Raw genomic sequence first — 16,383 nt, 5'->3', positions numbered from 1 at the left:
AGTCCGTTAGCGCACCTGACGATGGCGACATGTCTGATCGCCGAAATATTATGAAGCGGCAGTATACCCGTGGACTGTTCGTTCAAGGAACTGACTGTTTGGTATTCGAAGGAAACGTGTGCATTTGTCTGAGGGGCGAGTGGGGGAGGGGCGGGGGGTAGAGGGATGCTCAAGTCCTTCAATCACGTTGTGCTATAAATTTCGTTTCTCCCAATTTCGATTTAGTAGTTTGTCATTCAGTATATAAAACTGCAGAGGGAGACCAAGACTTGAACATACAGTAAGTAGGATGAAATCAACGTAGGGAACAGGGCATTCCGTCGACATCCATACTCTGCAGTCCACCGTGAAGTGCATGCTAGAGAGTACGTCCCATTGCAACAGTTACTAGGACTTTCTCCCGTTCCATTCGCGTTCGGAGTTCGGAAAGACTGATTGCTTAAATGCTTCTTTGGGCACTGTAAGTAGTGTAATCTTGTCTTCGCGACCTCTGTAGGAGCGATGCCTAGGATGTTGTAATATATAACTAGATTCATCACTTAAAGTTGGTTCTAGAGACTTTCTAAGTAGTTTTTCACGGGATAGTTGCCCCTGTCTTCAGCGTCTGCCGGTTCAGGCTTTTCCTTATCTTCGTGACATTCTCCTAAGAATCGAACGAATCGTGCTACACTTCACTGTATTCGTTCAGTGTCTCCTGTTAGGCATACTTAGTACGGGTGCCACATACCTAAGCATTATTCCAGGCCCCTCCCGCCGGAGGTTCGAGTCCTCCCTCGGGCTTGGGTGTGTGTGTGTTCTTAGCATAAGTTCGTTTAAGTAGTGTGTAAGTCTAGGGACCGATGACTTCAGCAGTTTGGTCCCTTAGGAATTCGCACACATTTGAACACACACACACACATTATTCCAGGATGAGTCTGCTTTGAATGGATTCTCAAGACTTAGTGGTCGTTCCATTTCACATCCCAACAAATTGTTACAGCCACATATTTGTTTGAGTTGATTTGAGTTGACAGATTCCGGTTGTGATTCATTGATATTATAATCATAGGATACTACATTTTCCTCGTTTTGTGAAGTGCACCATTTTACATTTCTGAGTATTTAAGGAAAGTTCTCAATCTCTGAAATCTTAACAATACCTGACTGTATACTTGTTCAGCTTCTTTCAGACGATACTTTGTTATTGATAACTGCATCATCTGCGGAAATTCTGAGGTTTCTACTCCGTGAGAAAATGCTGTTAGGGTTCCTTACCGCAGTCGGTGAAAACAGAACCCTTATAGGACCGTTTTTTGTTCGTCTGACCGACTGTCCGTCTGTTAACACCCATTTTTCTGAGGAACGCGTAGAAGTATCGAACTGAAATTTGTACTAAAGTCTACGGTCCCTTGGCGTTTCAAAATATTTCTCAATCACTTCAGTCAAAAGATACGGCCATTTATGTCGCATATTTTGATAATCGCAAACTCACTCACCAAAACCTATAAATGAACTATCTTAAATATATTAATTTTTGTTTACAGTCAAGCGCTTTTTCTGGAAGTCTTTTGGGGTAGGCACGAATAGGCTTATGTGATTGAACTTCAGCACACCAGTGTACAGAATGGCCAAGGTTGACAATGGGCGTCAGAATTTTGAAGATTTGATGTTAAGAAGAATGTATACTTTGCACACAACTGGTTCATTCAAAACGGGGTAATGGGCTCTGCGAAGGGCAGGCATAAGGAAAACTTCAGTCTCTCGTGTGTCAGTATTTTGGGTCTGTCCGTCACGACCTCGTGGGTCGAGGGCAGGAATATCTAGAAGGAGCAGCCTCCCAGGCCCGCTACAGGTAAACCTCGCCTGATCAGATTGCGGAGAAGCTGACTGTACGGCTGTGTAGGCAGCGCCATCAGCGCTAAAGCAGCAGAGTCCTCTGGCGGCACGGCACGTGGCTCACCGCTTCCCTGTCCTGGTCTGGCTGGGAGAATCGGAAGGCATCGAGATTGTTACAGTAGTTATTAGTAGTAATACAGTAAACTGAATGTCTAAGAAGCTATCCCTTCAATAGGTTCCTATGTCTTACACTACTGGCCATTAAAATTGCTACACCACCAAGGTGATGTGCTACAGACGCGAAATTTAACCGACACGAAGAAGATGCTGTGATATGCAAATGATTAGTTTTTCAGAGCATTCACACAAGGTTGGCGCCGGTGCCGACACCTACAACGTGCTGACAAGAGGAAAGTTCACAACCTATTTCTCATACACAAACAGCAGTTGACCGGTGTTGTCTAGTGAAACGTTGTTGTGATGCCTCGTGTAAGGAGGATAAATGCGTACCATCACGTTTCCGACTTTGATGAAGGTCGGATTGTAGCCTATCGCGATTGCGGTTTATCGTATCGCGACATTGCTGCTAGCGTTGGTCGAGATCCAATGACTGTTAGCAGAATATGGAATCGGTGGGTTCCGGAGGGTAATACGGAACGCCGTGCTAGATCCCAACGGCCTCGTATCACTAGCAGTCGAGATGACAGGCATCTTATCCGCATGGCTGTAACGGATCGTGCAACCACGTCTCGATCCCTGAGTCAACAGATGGGGACGTTAGCAAGACAACAACCATCTGCACGAACAGTTCGACGACGTTTGTAGCAGCATGGACTATCAGCTCGGAGAGCATGGCTGCGGTTACCCTTGACACTGCATCACAGACAGGAGCGCCTGGAATGGTGTACTCAACGACGAACCTGGGTGCACGAATGGCAAAACGTCATTTTTTCGGATGAATCCAGGTTCTGTTCACACCATCACGTTGGTCACATCCGTGTTTGGCGACATCGCGGTGAACGCACATTGGAAGCGTGTACTCGTCATCGCCTTACTGGCGTATCACCCGGCGTGATGGTATGGGGTGCCATTGGTGACACGTCTCGGTCACCTCTTGCTCGCATTGACGGCACTTTGAACAGTGGACGTTGCATTTCAGATGTGTTACGACCCGTGGCTCTACCCTTCATTCGATCCCTGCGAATCCCTAGATTTCAGCAGGATAATGCACGACTGCATGTTGCAGGTCCTGTACGGGCCTATCTGGATACAGAAAATGTTCGACTGCTGCCCTGGTCAGCACATTCTCCAGATCTCTCACCAACTGAAAACGTCTGGTGAATGGTGGCCGAAGAACTGGCTCGTCACAATACGCCAGTCACTACTCTTGATGAACTGTGGTATCGTGTTGAAGCTGCATTGGCAGCTGTACCTGTACACGCCATCCAAGCGCTTCTTAACTCAATGCCCGGCCAGAGGTGGTTGTTCTGGGCACTGATTTCTCAGCATCTATGCACCCAAATTGCGTGAAAATGTAATCACATGTTAGTTCTAGTATAATATATTTGTCCAATGAATAGCCGTTTATCATCTGCATTTCTTCTTGGTGTAGCAATTTTAATGGCCAGTAGTGTAAATGACAGCAAATGGAATAATAATTAGTAAAGAGCAGTACCGTTAAGACTGAAGTAATAAGAGAAAGAATATTGCATATCGTGGGAGTCGATCCTCAGCTGGAGTCATTCCACAGTTATCAAAAGGAGGATTAACCTTACCAGACGTTGTTTACAGATTAAGCAAGATCTCTTTGCACTAACCGTTTTACAATAATTCTATCTGACCACTCTTATTACTGTGTGTTAAGTGAGCACAGGAACTATTCACTATTTTGTGTCAAGAATTCTTACTTAAGGACACCTTTGTTTAGTAAGATAACAGACAACATTGTCACAATGTTAAACACCCACGTTTAATTCATTAACTCATAACTTCCATAGTCTACTGTATTATTTGCGTCACACTGAAGTTTGACGTAAAATAAAAGTTCATGTATTTTGTTTGGTTAGGGAAGGTGTTATGGTTTTTGTGGGCCGTTGTCAAAAATGATTTGATATGGCTCTCCACAAGGCTCTTTACCGTTGCAACCTACATTTATTTGGACCTGTTTACTGTACTCAAGTCTTGGTTTCCCTCTTCAGTTTTGCATAATGAATGAGAATGTAGTCAACCGAACCGGGGAGAAAAGAAAAGAAAAGTATAGTACAATTTGGCTAGAAGACTTGACTAGACCCTCCCACTTTCCCTGCCCCTCTGCGCTACACGCACAAACACTTCCTTCCAGTGCCTTGATGGATGGCGGTCTGTCCTACCAACCAGTTCCTTCCACTAGTCAAGTTCTGCTTTACATTTCTTTTCTCTTTTCTTCCCATTTCGATTCGGAACTTCCTCATTGATGATACAAACCACCCATTTGATCCTTGGCATTCTTCGGTAGCTTCAAATTTCAAACGCTTTTGTTCTCTTATCGTCTGAACAGTTACGGCCACATCCGTTCAAGCCTACACTTCAGACAGATAAATTCAGAAGAGACTTAAATTTACATTCGATGTTAACAAATTCCTGTTATTCAGAAACTGTTTCCTTGCTATAGCCAGTCTGAATTTCATGTCCTCTCTTCTTTATCTATTAGCAATTACTTTGGTGCTCAAATATCAAAACTCATCTACTGCTTTTAGTATTTCATTTCCTAATCTAATTCCCTCAACATCACCTGGCTGAATTCGATCACATTCCATTATCCGAGTTTTGCTTTTGTTGCTGCTCATTTCATAACCCCTTTTCGAGACACTATCCAATCTGTTCAACCGCAAACCTCAAAGTTTTTATTTCTTCTCCCTGATCATTAATTCCCTTTCCAGATTTCTCCTAGGTTTTCTTAATGCTTGCTGAATGTATAGGTTGAATAACATCGGGGATAGGCTACATCCCTGTCTCACTCCATTCTCAATTATTGCTTCCCTTTCATGTCATTCGGTCAATGACGGTGCCGCAGTGGATACACCGCTTTCCATCAGATGACCGAAGTTTAGCACCTTCGGGCGTGGTTGGCACTTGGATGGGAGACCAGCCGGCCGGAGTGGCCGTGCGGTTCTAGGCGCTGCAGACTGGAGCCGAGCAACCGCTACGGTCGTAGGTTCGAATCCTGCCTCGGGCATGGATGTGTGTGATGTCCTTAGGTTAGGTAGGTTTAAGTAGTTCTAAGTTCTAGGCGACTGATGAGTTCAGAAGTTAAGCCGCATTGTGCTCAGAACCATTTGAACCATTTTTTGATGGGAGACCATACGGGCCACCATGCGCTCTTGCCCTGCCACTCAGCACTCGGCATCGTGATATCAATTGAGGAGTTTCTTGATCTTGCAGTAGCGCCTCCAGGTCACGAAAACTGACAACGGTCGGGAGAGCGATGTGCTGACCCCACGCTTCTCGGATGATGCCAGTAGGCTGTGGATGACAACTTGGTCGATCGTACCACTGGGCCTTCCAAGGCCTGTTCGAACAGAGAGAGTTTCATCTCATTCGACTCTTGTAACTGCAGTCTGGTTTCTGTGCAGATTGTAGATAACCTTCACGGTTCCGAAAAGTGTGTTCTAGTCAGTGTTGCCTCTAAATCTACAAATACTATAAACATGACTTTGTCTTTCTTCAATCTGTGTTCTATGGTAAGTCGCAAGGTCAGTATTGCCTCGTGTGTTCCCTCTGGAGAGATTTAGAAATACATTAATACGGGATCTTTGACCGACAGCCTCGTCTTACCTAACCGTATGTTTTTATTGTTATTGCTGATGAGAACAATACTGATTAATTAATAACAATTACAACTTGAGCCCCCATCTTACTGTTACTCGCTCCTGTGAACGGGAACGCGTTATGCAGATCTTGGTGCCTCTCGCGTCCATCTAGAAAAGGTAATGATTTTACTATTTTATATTTCTAGTTTTTACTGAGTTTAACGAAGGCGATGTTGGCCAGATATATTCGACGATGCCCTTTGGGTACACTGACTAACGGATTCTTAAGAAATACCTAATTAAGGTATTTTCTCTTTCAATAGATGATCTGTTTATATTTTCAATAGGTTATCTGTGTATACATGCTTATAGGTTGTCCAAGTCTGCACAATGCGATCGCGATTGTTAAATAGATGTATTTGTTCTCTGTTGTCTATTTAGATAACCTGAAGATGCCTAAATAAGGCGAAACGCATCGTTGAAAAAAAAAATTGAAACCAAGACTGTTTTAATCAATACTAAATAATAATTAATTTTATGAATAATTATTCATATTTAATTATTAATAAAAATTAATCTCTGAAACCAGGGGATGTGAAACGGAGTGAGAACTTAAGGTCTGCGGCTTCGGTTTACTGGGAGAATTTTAGAAAGTTGTAGCCTATCTATAAAGGAGACCACTTATAGAACAACAGTGCCTCCCGTACTTGAGTAGTGCTCGTTTATTCGGGATGCCCTCCAGGTCGGATTAAGGTCAGACATCGAAGCAATTCAAATGTGAGCTGCTAGATTTATTACCGGTAGGTTCGATCAAAACATCAGTATTATGAAGGTGCTTCGTGAACTCAAATGGGAATCTCTTCAGGAAAGACGACGTTTTTTTCGCAAAATACTACTGAGAAAATTTAGACAACCGTCATTTGCGGCTGACAGCAGAACAATTCTACTGTCGTCACGTACTTCTCTTGTAAGGACTGTGAGAACATGGACATGAAACCAAACTGTGATCTTACATTAATACAAAATTCCTCATTTCATTTTTTGTTGTTACTATGAGCATAACACTTTTTAAATGTTCGCTTGATGCTATAAAGAGTTTTACAACATTAGGAAGAAAACTCAAACAGCTCATAGCATTTATTTCTGCATGCTACTAATCATGGATATCATACAATAGTCAACTCTGGCTTCATCTGAAAAACTGCCAGCAACTTCACAGATTAAGTTTTGAGTGTCTATATGAAAGCAAAACAGAGAAAAAGCAGCCGAAAGTATGAAAACTTCGGTGTTTGATTACTAAGGGATATTCCTGCCAGTGCCACCAATGTTGGGAAGCTTTCAAGTTCTCCAGTTGGCAGTGCCATAGGAGAAATGTAAAACAGTTTCGGTGGCAGTAATGAACACGTAAGTAGGGTAGGAGAGGCAGTGGACAGATTAATATGCAGAATTATAGTGAATGTCTAACACTTGGTAAGTACTTGTAGTTTGACCATATATCAGAGTGAGTTTAGGATAATAGATTACTGTGAAAATGGTGAAAAATGAAGATGTTGAAATGAAATCCCTCTCATGAATCAGTTACATGGTTCAGTATAATCCAGTTATATTGCTAATATGCTCAGTAGTTGGATTTCTCATTGTTTTTCGTATTCTACTTTTGTCAAATTAAGAGGCTATTTCACATTTTTAGAGTATAAATGATGTAGGTGCTAAAAGGTCCTTAAAAATGGTTCAAATGGCTCTAATCACTATGGGACTTAACATCTGAGGACATCAGTCCCCTAGAACTTACAACTACTTAAACCTAACTAACCTAAAGACATCACACACATCCATGCCCGAGGCAGGATTCGAACCTGCGACCGTAGCAGCAGCGCGGTTCCGGACTGAAGCGCCTAGAACCGCTCGGCCACAGCGACCGGCTAAAAGGTCCGACATTGAGTACTCTGAGATAAGGAACTAAGGGTTAGAAATAAGCATTTACTTTTTAGTTCCTCTTGAGAATTCAATGGAAAATAAAAAAAAATAATTTCGTATTTACACTCCTGGAAATGGAAAAAAGAACACATTGATACCGGTGTGTCAGACCCACCATACTTGCTCCGGACACTGCGAGAGGGCTGTACAAGCAATGATCACACGCACGGCACAGCGGACACACCAGGAACCGCGGTGTTGGCCGTCGAATGGCGCTAGCTGCGCAGCATTTGTGCACCGCCGCCGTCAGTGTCAGCCAGTTTGCCGTGGCATACGGAGCTCCATCGCAGTCTTTAACACTGGTAGCATGCCGCGACAGCGTGGACGTGAACCGTATGTGCAGTTGACGGACTTTGAGCGAGGGCGTATAGTGGGCATGCGGGAGGCCGGGTGGACGTACCGCCGAATTGCTCAACACGTGGGGCGTGAGGTCTCCACAGTACATCGATGTTGTCGCCAGTGGTCGGCGGAAGGTGCACGTGCCCGTCGACCTGGGACCGGACCGCAGCGACGCACGGATGCACGCCAAGACCGTAGGATCCTACGCAGTGCCGTAGGGGACCGCACCGCCACTTCCCAGCAAATTAGGGACACTGTTGCTCCTGCGGTATCGGCGAGGACCATTCGCAACCGTCTCCATGAAGCTGGGCTACGGTCCCGCACACCGTTAGGCCGTCTTCCGCTCACGCCCCAACATCGTGCAGCCCGCCTCCAGTGGTGTCGCGACAGGCGTGAATGGAGGGACGAATGGAGACGTGTCGTCTTCAGCGATGAGAGTCGCTTCTGCCTTGGTGCCAATGATGGTCGTATGCGTGTTTGGCGCCGTGCAGGTGAGCGCCACAATCAGGACTGCATACGACCGAGGCACACAGGGCCAACACCCGGCATCATGGTGTGGGGAGCGATCTCCTACACTGGCCGTACACCACTGGTGATCGTCGAGGGGACACTGAATAGTGCACGGTACATCCAAACCGTCATCGAACCCATCGTTCTACCATTCCTAGACCGACAAGGGAACTTGCTGTTCCAACAGGACAATGCACGTCCGCATGTATCCCGTGCCACCCAACGTGCTCTAGAAGGTGTAAGTCAACTACCCTGGCCAGCAAGCTCTCCGAATCTGTCCCCCATTGAGCATGTTTGGGACTGGATGAAGCGTCGTCTCACGCGGTCTGCACGTCCAGCACGAACGCTGGTCCAACTGAGGCGCCAGGTGGAAATGGCATGGCAAGCCGTTCCACAGGACTACATCCAGCATCTCTACGATCGTCTCCATGGGAGAATAGCAGCCTGCATTGCTGCGAAAGGTGGATATACACTGTACTAGTGCCGACATTGTGCATGCTCTGTTGCCTGTGTCTATGTGCCTGTGGTTCTGTCAGTGTGATCATGTGATGTATCTGACCCCAGGAATGTGTCAATAAAGTTTCCCCTTCCTGGGACAATGAATTCACGGTGTTCGTATTTCAATTTCCAGGAGTGTAGTTTCTACTGGGCTTCATAAACTGACAATTTCGTGTAACACAATATGAGAAAATCTTCCATGGGACAGTACTGCCCCTTCCAATCTAACAATGAGAGTAACTATGCCAATAGTCATGGAGAATAATATCGAAGTAGGATCGTGCAGTATTATCTTGAAATAATATTCTCTCGTGGGCAACATTAGGCACAGTCTCAAACAACTTTGGCAGCGCATCTCAAATGAACAGCAGATAATGAGTACTGATCAAACTGGCTGGTAACAAATAAAGTCCTATCAGATAATTATATGCTGCTCCAATCCACGAGCTGACAGAGAATCATTACTGGTGATATGAGTGCAGCACATGAATTTACATCATCCAGACTTGGCTATTGTGGCAGCTGAAATCCCATGAACTTGATGGAAATAATACAGACAGTAGGAGGTTTAGCACTGAAGTGTCGTTATCGATAATCCATTGACAGACTGAAGTATGTGTATGGAACTATTTGGTAGTCCGCCTCGGTAGCTGTATGATCAGCTTGGCGAATTGCTAAGCGAAGGGGTCAGGGTTCGATTCCTGGACGGTTAGGAGATTTTCTACGCCGGAGACTGGATTTTGTGTTGACCTAACGTTAATTTCGTCATAGGTGACATTCCACTAGTGAGATGATTATACGGAGATGTCCCGAAGGCCGATAAAAAATCATTTGGCCCCGTTGCTTCAACACATTGTTTATGATTACGTGTAATTGCTGCTTCAGACACATTCTTCACACTATATTCTTCGACATTTGCTTTTCACCGACAAGTTGACAAGTAGTTATTGATAAGTCCTCTCCCACACAATCCAAAGACATCTCCTCAAACTCTACGTTGTGAACAATTCTCTGTCGAGGACTTACTTCCAACTCTCTTTCGTTTTGAACAATCCTTCGCTCACGTTTTCCTCCACAGCTATAAATTTGTTTCAATTAAGGGGATTCATTGCAATGTTTTATCTGTTGCAGGGAGTTCGTAAATTACAATTAAAAACGTCCAGAACTTGTAGAGGGGTGTGAGTACATAATATTTTCAATAGGAACCCATGTCCAGAAACGTACCGTTGCCGTTCTTCGACGGTTTCATTTCAGATATGTAACGTGACCAAGTCGGAAGAGAAAATTTTTAGAGTTACTTATCCTGGTATGAAGTAGGGTAGACGGGATGACGTGTACTGAGTCAGACGGTCACCTGATGTCACTTAACGTCTGCCTTACTACGATACTGTTGTAGAGACAGAGAGACATTTGCTGGCACAATTTCTGGCCCTGCACTAGAAACTGAGGAGACACCAAGGGGGATGGGAGAGTGTGTACCAGGACGTACTTCGTAGGCTCAGTGTCTGTAACAACTTTGGTGGTCGCCACATCGAAAAAAATGGTTCAAATGGCTCTGAGCACTATGCGACTTAACTTCTGCGGTCATCAGTCGCCTAGAACTTAGAACTAATTAAACCTAACTAACCTAAGGACATCACACACATCCATGCCGGAGGCAGGATTCTAACCTGCGGTCACGCGGTTCCCGACTGTAGCGCCTAGTACCGCACGGCCACATCGGCCGGCTCGCCACATCGAGCCGCTGTTGTAATGCGTTAGTACTTTTCTGTACATACGATACGCTGGGTTCAAAAATGGTTCAAAAGGCTCTATGGGACTTAACTTCTGAGGTCATCAGTCTCCTAGAACTTAGAATTACTTAAACCTAGCTAAGGACATCACACACATCCATGACCGAGGCAGGATTCGAACCTGCGACCGTAGCGGTCGCACGGTTCCAGACTGTAGCGCCTAGAACCGCTCGGCCACTCCTACGCTGGGTTCCTTTTGTTTTGGAATAACGTAAACACGTACAGTTTAAGTGTTCACACAAACAAATGTGATTAAGTTATAAGTGGATATTTCATTATGTTTCTTTCCACCTGCCACCTAATAATTGAACTGCGTCACGCCTAATTCAAGTCCTCAAGCATAAGTTGATAAAATTACAATGAAATGAATACCCCTTGCTGCGTACAGACGTTGATATCAGTAAATGGGGACAGTTGAAAATGTGTGGCCTGACCGGGAATCGAATCCGGGATCTCCTGCTTACATGGCACACGCTCTGTCCATCTGCGATTGCAGGGATTTATCTCTGGCACGCCTCCCGTGAGACCCACATTCCCAACTTACTGCCCTGAAGAAGTTGGTCATATATATGAAGATGGTATCTGTTCTTTCGGACAGGTCCGAATAAGTTAGGTATGTGGGTCTCGCGGGAGACGTGCCAGAGATAAATTCCTGCAGTTGCACTCTGCTCTGAGTGTTCGGTGGCTCAGATGGACAGAGCGTCTGACATGTAAACAGGAGACCCCGGTTCAAGTCCCGGTCGGGGCACACATTTTTAACTGTCCCCGTTGACTTATATCAACGCTTGTATGCAGGTAGCAGTATTCATTTCATTGTAATTTCATTCTAAGAAGCTGCATGGTCACCGATGGTATCTGTTCTTTCGGACATGCCAAAAAGAACAGATGTACAGGGTGTTACGAAAAGGTACGGCCAAACTTTCAGGAAACATTCCTCACACACAAATAAAGAAAAGATGTTATGTGGACATGTGTCCGGAAACGCTTCATTTCCATGTTAGAGCTCATTTCAGTTTCGTCAGTATGTACTGCACTTCCTCGATTCACCGCCAGTTGGCCCAATTGAAGGAAGGTAATGTTGACTTCGGTGCTTGTGTTGACATGCGACTCATTGCTCTACAGTACTAGTATCAAGCACATCAGTACGTAGCATCAACAGGTTAGTGTTCATCATGAACGTGGTTTTGCAGTCAGTGCAATGTTTACAAATGCGGAGTTGGCAGATGCCCATTTGATGTATGGATTAGCACGGGGCAATAGCCGTGGCGCGGTACGTTTGTATCGAGACAGATTTCCAGAACGAAGGTGTCCCGACAGGAAGACGTTCGAAGCAATTGATCGGCGTCTTAGGGAGCACGGAACATTCCAGCCTATGACTCGCGACTGGGGAAGACCAAGAACGACGAGGACACCTGCAATGGACGAGGCAATTCTTCGTGCAGTTGACGGTAACCCTAATGTCAGCGTCAGAGAAGTTGCTGCTGTACAAGGTAACGTTGACCACGTCACTGTATGGAGAGTGCTACGGGAGAACCAGTTGTTTCTGTACCATGTACAGCGTGTGCAGGCACTATCAGCAGCTGATTGGCCTCCACGGGCACACTTCTGCGAATGGTTCATCCGACAATGTGTCAATCCTCATTTCAATGCAAATGTTCTCTTTACGGATGAGGCTTCATTCCAACGTGATCAAATTGTAAATTTTCACAATCAACATGTGTGGGCTGACGAGAATCCACAAGCAATTGTGCAATCACGTCATCAACATAGATTTTCTGTGAACGTTTGGACAGGCATTGTTGGTGATGTCTTGATTGGGCCCCATGTTCTTCCACCTACGATCAGTGGAGCACGTTATCATGATTTCATACGGGATACTCCACCTGTGCTGCTAGAACATGTGCCTTTACAAGTACGAGACAACATGTGGTTCATGCACGTTGGAGCTCCTGCACATTTCAGTCGAAGTGTTAGTACGCTTCTCAACAACAGATTCGGTGACCGATGGATTGGTAGAGGCGGACCAATTCCATGGTCTCCACGCTCTCCTGACCTCAACCCTCTTGACTTTCATTTATGGGGGCATTTGAAAGCTCTTGTCTACGCAACCCCGGTACCAAATGTAGAGACTCTTCGTGCTCGTATTGTGGACGGCTGTGATACAATACGCCTTTCTCCAGAGCTGCATCAGCGCATCAGGGATTCCATGCGACGGAGGGTGGATGTATGTATCCTCGCTAACGGAGGACATTTTGAACATTTTCTGTAACAAAGTGTTTGAAGTCACGCTGGTACGTTCTGTTGCTGTGTGTTCCATTCCATGAGTAATGTGGTTTGAAGAGAAGTAATAAAATGAGCTCTAACATGGAAAGTAAGCGTTTCCGGAACATGTCCACATAAAATATTTTCCTTCTTTGTGTGTGAGGAATATTCCCTGAAAGTTTTGCCGTACCTTTTTGTAACACCCTGTATAAAAGTTGATGAGTTAAGTGTCTGAATGAAAACCGTCGTAGAACGGAAACAGTACTTTTCCGTACAGGGGTTTCTATTCAAAATATTACGTACTCACTCCCCTTTGCAAGTCCTAGAAACTTGTAACGGGAATATCCGAACACACTATATGTATTGGCCTTCGTGGTCACATCTTGCTGCGCCATATTTTAAATGTATGCCTACGAATTTCACGTTGTAAGTACTGTACTATCGATGAAGATCAGTCGTGAACTGTAAATATTTGTATCCTCCACCATGGATACGTAAGAGATTGCTCTTTATTGTTTTCCAAAGCAGTTTCTCCAATGTCGATGCTGCGAGTATTACTTTTTATAACATATAAGCATTTGCCCCCCCCTCTCACCCCCCCCCCCCCCCTCCTCCCGTCCCCATGAACCATGGACCTTGCCGATGGTGGGGAGGCTTGCGTGCCTCAGCGATACAGATGGCCGTACCTTGGGTGCAACCACAAAGGAGGGATATGTGTTGAGGGGCCGGACAAACGTGTGGTTCCTGAATAGGAGCAGCAGCCTTTTCAGTACTTGCAGTGGCAACAGTCTGGATGATTCACTGATCTGGCCTTATAACACTAATCAAAATGGACTTGTTCTGCTGGTACTGCGAATGGCTGAAAGCAAGGGGAAACTACTGCCGTAATTTTTCCCGAGGGCATGCAGCTTTACTGTTTGGTTAAATGATGATGGCGTCCTCTTGAGTAAAGTATTCCGGAGGCAACATAGTCCCTCATTCGAATCTCCGGGCGGGGACTACTCAAGAGGACGTCGTTATCAGGAGAAAGAAAACTGGCGTTCTACGGATCGGAGCGTGGAATGTCAGATCCCTTAATCGGGCGGGTAGGTTAGAAAATTTAAAAATGGAAATGGATAGGTTGAAGTTAGATATAGTGGGAATTAGTGAAGTTCGGTGGCAGGAGTAACAAGAGTTTTGGTCAGGTAAATACAGAGTTATAAATACAAAAACAAATAGGTGTAATGCAGGAGTAGGTTTAATAATGAATAAAAAAAATAGGAGTGCGGGTAAGCTACTACAAACAGCATAGTGAACGCATTACTGTGGCCAAGATAGACGCGAGGCCCATGCCTACTACAGTAGTACAAGTTTATATGCCAACTAGCTCTGCAGTTGGTGAAGAAATTTATGAAATGTATTTTGAGATAAAAGAAATTATTCAGATAGTGAAGGGAGACGAAAATTTAATAGTCATGGGTGACTGGAATTCAACAGTAGGAAAAGGAAGAGAAGGAAACGTAGTAGGAGGATATGGATTTGGGCTAAGAAATGAAAGAGGAAGCCGTCTGGTAGATTTTTGCACAGAGCATAACTTAATCATAGCTAACACTTGGTTCAAGAATCATGAAAGAAAGTTGTATACATGGAAGAATCCTGGAGATACTAGAGGTATCAGATAGATTAATTAATGGTAAGACAGAGATTTAGGAACCAGGTTTTAAATTGTAAGACATTTCCAGGGGCAGATGTGGACTCTGACCACAATCTATTAGTTATGAACTGTAGATTAAAACTGAAGAAACTACAAAAAGGTGGGAATTTAAGGAGATGGGACCTGGTTAGACTGAATAACGATAAGTTGTACAGAGTTTCAGGAAGAGCATAAGGGAAAAATTGACAGGAATGGGGGAAAGAAATACAGTGGAAGAAGAATGGGTAGCTCTGATGGATGAAGTAGTGAAGGCAGCAGAGGATCAAGTAGGTAAAAAGACGAGAGCTAGAAGAAATCCTTGGGTAGCAGAAGAAATATTGAATTTAGTTGATGAAAGGAGAAAATACAAAAATGACGTAAATGAAGCAGGCAAAAACGAATACAAACGTCTCAAAAATGAGATCGACAGGAAGTGCAAAATGGCTAAGCAGGGATGGCTGGAGGACAAATGTAAGGATGTAGAGGCTTATCTCACTAGGGGTAAGATAGATACTGCCTACAGGAAAATTAAAGAGACCTTTGGAGGAAAGAGAACCACTTGTATGAATATCAAGAGCTCAGATGGAAACCCAGTTCTAAGCAAAGAAGGGAAAGCAGAAAGGTGGAAGGAGTATATAGAGGGTCTATACAAGGGCGATGTACTTGAGGGCAATATTATGGAAATATAAGAGGATGTAGATGAAGATGAAATGGGAGATACGATACTGCGTGAAGAGTTTAACAGAGCACTGAAAGACCTGAGTCGAAACAAGGCCCCGGGAGTAGACAACATTCCGTTGGAACCACTGACGGCCTTGGGAGAGCCAGTCCTGACAAAACTCTACCTTATGGTGAGCAAGATGTATCAGACAGGCGAAATACCCTTAGACTTCAAGAAGAATATAATAATTCCAATCCCAAAGAAAGCAGGTGTTGCCGGCCGTGGTGGCCGATTGGTTCTAGGCGCTACAGTCTGGAACCGCGCGACCGCTACTGTCGCAGGTTCGAATTCTGCCTCGGGCATGGATATGTGTGATGTCCGTAGGTTAGTTAGGTTTAAGTAGTTCTGAGTTCTAGGGGACTGATGACCTCAGAAGTTAAGTCCCATAGTGCTCAGAGCCATTTGAACCAAAGCAGGTGTTGACAGATGTGAAAATTATCGAACTATCAGTTTAATAAGCCACGGCTGCAAAATACTAACACGAATTCTTTACAGATGAATGAAAAAAAAAATGGTTCAGCTGGCTCTGACCACTATGGGACTTAACATCTGAGGTCATCAGTCCCATAGAACTTAGAACTACTTAAACCCAACTAACCTAAGGGCATCACACACATCGATGCCCGAGGCAGGATTCGAACCTGCGACCGTAGCAATGGTGCGGTTAGGAACTGAAGTGCCTACAACCGCTCGGCCACCGCAGCCGGCCCCGATGTTATTCAATCTGTATATTGTGCAAGCAGTAAAGGAAACAAAACAAAAATTCGGAGTAGGTATTAAAATCCATGGAGAAGAAATAAAAACTTTGAAGTTTGTCGATGACCTTGTAATTCTGTCAGAGACAGCAACGGACTTGGCAGAGCAGTTGAACGGAATGGACAGTGTCTTGAAAGGAGGATATAAGATAAACATCAACAAAAGCAAAACGAGGATAATGGAATGTAGTCGAATTAAGTCGGGTGATGCTGAGGGAATTAGATTAGGAAATGAAACACTTAAAGTAGTAAA

This window comes from Schistocerca nitens, chromosome 3, assembly GCF_023898315.1.
Source record: "Schistocerca nitens isolate TAMUIC-IGC-003100 chromosome 3, iqSchNite1.1, whole genome shotgun sequence".
NCBI lineage: Eukaryota > Metazoa > Arthropoda > Insecta > Orthoptera > Acrididae > Schistocerca > Schistocerca nitens.
Note: the sequence above shows the minus strand (reverse complement) of the source record.